The sequence below is a fragment of the Mus caroli genome, chromosome X (assembly GCF_900094665.2).
Source record: "Mus caroli chromosome X, CAROLI_EIJ_v1.1, whole genome shotgun sequence".
In the NCBI taxonomy this organism is placed as follows: domain Eukaryota; kingdom Metazoa; phylum Chordata; class Mammalia; order Rodentia; family Muridae; genus Mus; species Mus caroli.
In genome coordinates, this window is record NC_034589.1 from 83,135,155 (window position 1) to 83,141,272 (window position 6,118).

Below are 6,118 nucleotides of genomic sequence, written 5' to 3' on the forward strand. Positions count from 1 at the left end.
CAAATAAAAAGGCTCACCATGATTTTGGATAAGAAGCCTAACCTTATAAAATATGCATCTAAAAAAATGTGCATTTTTTAAGCTGGACAACTTGCTCAGATTTACTCAGCATTTCTTCTCTTAGTCTAATATAGAAAAGGAAAATTGGCAGCCATTGTGTAATATATTAATAAATTTTATGCACACTTCAATTCCTGCCTTGAGATGTGTTTCTTGGAGGGTCCATATAAATTCATCTCATAAAAAATATTTTCAATTATTCTTCCAGAGGAAATAATCAGTAGACAAAAAATTCTAGTTGCTTTATGCTATATCTTAGGTATTTCTTTATATATCTTAGGTAAATTACATTTTTCTAGAAAATCCTTTACTTCATCTAAAAACTTAAATTTATATATAATTGAACAAAATGACCTCTTGTTTTTTCACATTCTATGTTTATTTTATTGCACTTTCTTCATTTTATTAATGAACAATGATCTCTTTCATTATCATGATCATTTTAACAATTAGTGATACCTGCTACTAGATCTTACAAATGAGGTCAATAAAGCTATAGGATATGATATATATGTACACATATATACATATTGTATATCTGCACAAATACATGCTATTTCTGTATTTCCATTTAATCACCCTAGCAGAAAATATTCAAGAAAAAATATTGTTAATACTATGAAAAATAAAATACTAAGAATAAATTTGACTATTGAGGTTAAGGACATATACACTGAAAAGTAAAAATATTGATGAAAATTTGAAAAGGACACAAATACTGGGAAAATATTTTATGTTCTTGAATAATCTGTACTAAAAGTTCCAAATCTAATTCAAGGAAAAATTTTTCCCTAAGCTGCAATGTGTGTGTGTGCTTTAAAACCCTACTTAACTCTAATTTGTAGATATATTTGAAGGAGAGAATTTGTCCAGTGAACCAGGAAGGGACTTTACCAACAAACCCATTGAATTTACTGGCTCTTTACAGCATAGATATGACTTACTAGACATAATTTACCTCATGTTACAAAAAAAATGGATCAAAGAAATTTTCATTCTTTGGTACTTAGAAAATTTGTAACTACTCAAGTCATAAAATTTGGTACCAACTGGTTTTATATGAAGACTGCTGGAAAAGCACAGTCTATATATTTATATCTATATTTTCAGTAAGTTGTTTTTTCTCACATAATTTATACAGAATGGTCCAGTACAAGAAATCAGTCATAGTTATAAAACTGTTTAAGTGTTTTCATAGAGATATAAAAGGCAAATCAGTGTTTTTTAATTAAAATATGAAATAAGCACATATTTAAAAGATTGATAGCAGCAACATCAAAATAAATCCATTCTCTTTAAATTTTATAAATAGATTATAGCATTCCCACATCTCAGATACTGAAAAATTACTTTTGCTTCTACACTCATGGAAATAGGCCATAAATTTATACATCAATAGAACAATCTGTAAAATACCTGTTTTTAGCTTCGTAGAGCTGTGTCTCTAGTTGCATATGTAGCAGAGGATAGCCTAGTCGGCAATCAATGGGAGGAGAGCCCCTTGGTCTTTCGAAGATCATATGTCCCAGTACAAGGGAATGCCAGGGCCAGGAAGGAAGGGGGAGTGGGTGGGTTGGGGAGCAGGACGGTAGGGGTGGGGGGAGGGGTATAAGGGACTTTTGGGATAGCATTTGAAATGTAAATGAAGGACAGATCTAAGGAAAAAAAAGAAAAACAGAAATTAACTTTGAAATTAAATGTAAAATACAATTAAAACCTCAAATAATTTATATTACTAATATATACAATACTGTCTTTTTGAGGCTGTAGCATATTCACAGCTATCTTTAAAAGTTCTTTTAAAAATACATTAATACTATATTGTGTTATGTCTTTAAGCAGTTTAAAGTAAATTATTTTTTTCTTTAGCCACTTTAAAATAAACAAGAACAACCACTATAAAACCTAATAATTTTTGATTGCCCAATCACATAAAATCTGCTGGTTATAGTAGCATAATGAGTAGAGTAGGTGTGGTGCAAGTGGATATGACAAACATAATACCCATTACATGGTTTTCAAGGACACCTAACATTTCACAGCTATCTGATTCTTGATTCCACTGGAGAGAAAACTAAGTCATTTTAAGATCTCGTGAGTAATATTGGGAAAGTGGTATATCAAATGAAAGAAAAAAGAGAAAAGACCAGAGCTAACAGGAAAAGAGGTATGAAGATGTGGGGATAGTATAAAAATATAGATTTTTCCAAGAATTTATTTCATTACAGTGAGAGGAATTGCTTGATGTGACAAGTTCTGGAGATCAAAAGAATTTTCTTTTTGAGTTCCAACTTAAAGCATGCTAATTTTAGTTTTAAGAGTACATACATAAGAAAAAGATTACAGGCACCTTTGAAATTATTTAGACATTTGTTTTTACTTATATTTGTATTCATAGGCCTGTTTGAGCATATGTGCTTGAAGAGCATGCAGTAGTCCTGGGAGGGTAGAAGAGGCCTTTGGAATCCCTGGACCTGTAGTTTTCAGACAGTTGTTATGAGTCACTGTATGGGTGCTGGAAATCAAACCTGGGTTCTCTGCAAGACTAGCAAAACATTTTTTTTTGTAAAATTATTTTATTAGATATTTTCTTCATTTACATTTCAAATGCTATCCCCAAGGCCCCCTATACCCTTCCCCACCCTGCTCCCCAACCCACTTACTCCCACTTCCTGGCCCTGGCATTCTCCTGTACTGGGGCATATGATCTTCACTAGACCAAGGGCTTCTCCTCCCAATGATGGCTGACTAGGCCATCTTCTACTACATACTCAGCTAGAGACACAGCTCTGGGGCGTACTGGTTAGTTCATATTGTTGTTCCACTTATAGGGTTGCAGATCCCTTTTGCTCCTTGGGTACTTTCTCTAGCTCCTTCATTAGGGGCCCTGTGTTCCATCCAATAGATGACTGTGAGCATCCACTTCTGTATTTTCCAGGCACTGGCATAGACTCACAAGAGATAGCTACATAGCAAAACACTCTAAAAAAAAAGCCATCTTCCCAGACCCAACAGATACTTTTAAAATTTTCCATTCTTATTCAAGAGACAGCATATTTTTATTTGAATCATTTCAATTGGATATGTGAGATATATTTTATGAGGGGGTGCTCTTGAGCTTTCCATTTCCCTGTGGCATTATACAGTTACATATTTCTGATGAAAAGCTTTAAGTTGACCATGAAATTGTAGGGAAAAGGTAGATATTTCAAAATTCTGTAACATCTTATTTTTATTTATGAAATAATGCTATGGCAAATGGTTTAGCTGGTTAAATTCATTCTTATCATTCCTATTAGGAAAAAATTAAACAAGAAACATTAATTTGAAGCTGAGTTCAGGAGAAAGAAATGCTATATGCCTTTTCAATCTAGTTATGATAAAAATCTGTTAAAAGAAAGATAAGGATTCATTAGATAGTACATGTAATATGTAAAAGAATACTTAAATATTTGAGAAACATACCAGCATTCAAATATACTTGGATTATGTATTTGGAACAGTTTATTTCCCCTCAGAAATTAGGATGTCAAAGAAAACAGTTTGTAGAGATTTAAAATATTACCTATGATTTAAAAACAAAATCAAATAAACATCCCCCAAAAGACAAAACAAAGCAAAACAAAACAAGAAAACCCTTAACTATGTGACCAGATAAATTGGGCTTGTGGCACAGTAGTAACCAAGGAAAGCTTTGCTATTAGAGTCTCTTATCCTTTTACTAAATGGTATCCGGTTACTAGAATTATCCTCCAGCTATTGTCTCATAGAGTGGAAAGGGGTCAATGAACCCAAACTTTAGCCAAAGCAATACAAATGTATTCTCTCTGTCTCTGTCTATCTCTGTCTCTCTGTCTCTCCCTTTCTCTCCTTTAGCCAAATCAACACTAACCCCCTCCTTCCCTGGATTCTTCTCTCCCTTCCTCCCTCTTCCCACTCCACCCATCCTTCTCTCCCTTCCCACCCTAAAATGAATGAATGTGTTTGTGTGTGTGTGTGTGTGTGTGTGTGTGTGTGTGTGAGAGAGAGAGAGAGAGACAGACAGACAGACAGACAGACAGACAGAGACAGAGAGAGAGAGAGACAGAGACAGACAGAGATAGACAGAGACAGACAGAAAGAGAGAGAGGTGGAAAACAGAACATTTGGAGAATGGAAAATTGTCTATTTCTTGAGTTCAAAAACTCACTAAGGGTGAAAATGTGCTTTTTGTGCTTGCTTTGGCAGCACATATACTAAAATTGGAATGATATAGAGAAGGCTAGCATGGCCCCTGAACAAGGATGACATGCAAATTTGTGAAGGGGTATCAATGACTACATTGCCTGCCTTTGTATTCCTTTCCCCTAACTGGGCTGCCCTGTCTAGCCTCAATAGAAGATGATCCTAGTCTTACAGAAACTTGATATGCCAGGGCTGGCTGATATCTATAGGTAGCCTCCCATTTTCTGAGAAAGGGAGGAGAAGTTGAATGGGGCAGGGAGGAGAGGTGAGATGGAGAGACTGAGAGGAGTAGAGGGAGGAGAAGCTGTGATCACAATATAAAGAAAATAAATAACTCACTCAAAAAAAGGAAGGAAGGAAGGAAGGAAGGAAGAGACAGAGAGAGACAGAAAGAGAGAGAGAGAGAGAGAGAGAGAGAGAGAGAGAGAGAGAGAGAGAGAGAGAGAGAAAGCAAGCCAACCAGGCTGTCAGTGGTCACACATGCCTTTGATTGCAACACTCAGGAGGCAGATGCCTGTGGATCTCAGAGTTCAAGGCCAGCCTGGTCTACAAAGTGAGTTCCAGGACAGCCAGTGTGCATAGAGAAACCCTGTCTCAAAACAGAACAAAACAAAACAAAACAAAACAAAACAAACGAAACAAACCCAAAAACTGAAAATAAAATAAAATGTAGGTAAATGGATAGAAATTGAAAATAACATCCTGAGTGAGATAACCCAGACCAAAAATGACATGCATAGTATGTATTTCTTGATAGTGGATATTAGCCAAAAAGTATAGCATACCCATGTTAAATCCTACAGAAGTTAAATAAGAACAGTCAAAGTGAGGATGCTTCAATTCCACTTAAAAGGTCCACAATTACCCCAACTTTTGCCGTTACTGATAAGGAAAGGGTCTTGTCAGTTATCTTAACTGTCCATTTGGCAATTTAATTCACAAGCTGATGTATTTCATAACAAGTTGCAAATATATATATTTTGATTTTGTGCTGCACAATATCAACAAAAGTTAAAATTGGGATTAACTTCTTCCACTTGCAAATTATTTCTTTTAATAATCTCAGGTTTAGAAACCTTCTGACATTAAAGGAAAAAGGTAAATTCTAGAAGAGACTACTTAGAGAATCTGGTTAAAAGGTTCTATTATTTCTCAAGTGTGTACAATAGAGTGTGCAGTTTTTTTATTTTTACAATTATTTGTTTGTTTGGGAGCACAGAATTTGTACCATAACACATGTGTGAAGGTTAGTAAACAACAGTTAGGAGTCAATTTTTGTGAGTGCCAAGGATGGAATGCAACCACCTTTAGCCTCTGAACATTTTCCCCAACCCCATTAGAGGAATTTCATGATGCTTAAGACTAGTTTATGATTAACAGTAAGCTGGATGCCTAAGATGTTAGCAATGGTATAACAATGTAGTACAAGCAAGTTTCTAGGGGAAATCTTGGTGTCAGCTTGTTTCCAATCCAATCAAATGAACCCACTCAGAAAGATGTGCAACTGTTTTTGTTATATTTAAACGGGTTCTGAAATAAACACTCCAGAAAAATGTTGTCATCTAACAGAATACTACTGCACTTCTATACGTTTTGGTTTATGCACTGAATCAAGATGCTATATTCTAGCAGTCATACATTGAAAATAAGTAATTGTTTAAGTGCCTTCAGTTATGCAAGTCTACAGTCTTTATTTTACTTGATACAACCAGTATCCTACCCATCTGAGGGCTTTGATTTCTATTTGAATTGAATTCTAAGTTGTCTAGACATCAGCAGCTTAACCCTACAGCTTAATCTCACCATTTTATCAAATCCTTGTTGCTGAGGTCGA

General features: G+C 35.0%; 1 non-coding gene across 1 annotated transcript; it reads left to right on the forward strand.

Annotated features, from left to right (window-relative positions):
• The first annotated feature begins 4,271 nt into the window (after positions 1-4,271).
• LOC115030119 lies at positions 4,272-4,378 on the forward strand. Its single transcript, XR_003835747.1, has one exon. It is a non-coding gene; the product is annotated as a U6 spliceosomal RNA (small nuclear RNA).
• The last annotated feature ends 1,740 nt before the right edge of the window (positions 4,379-6,118 follow it).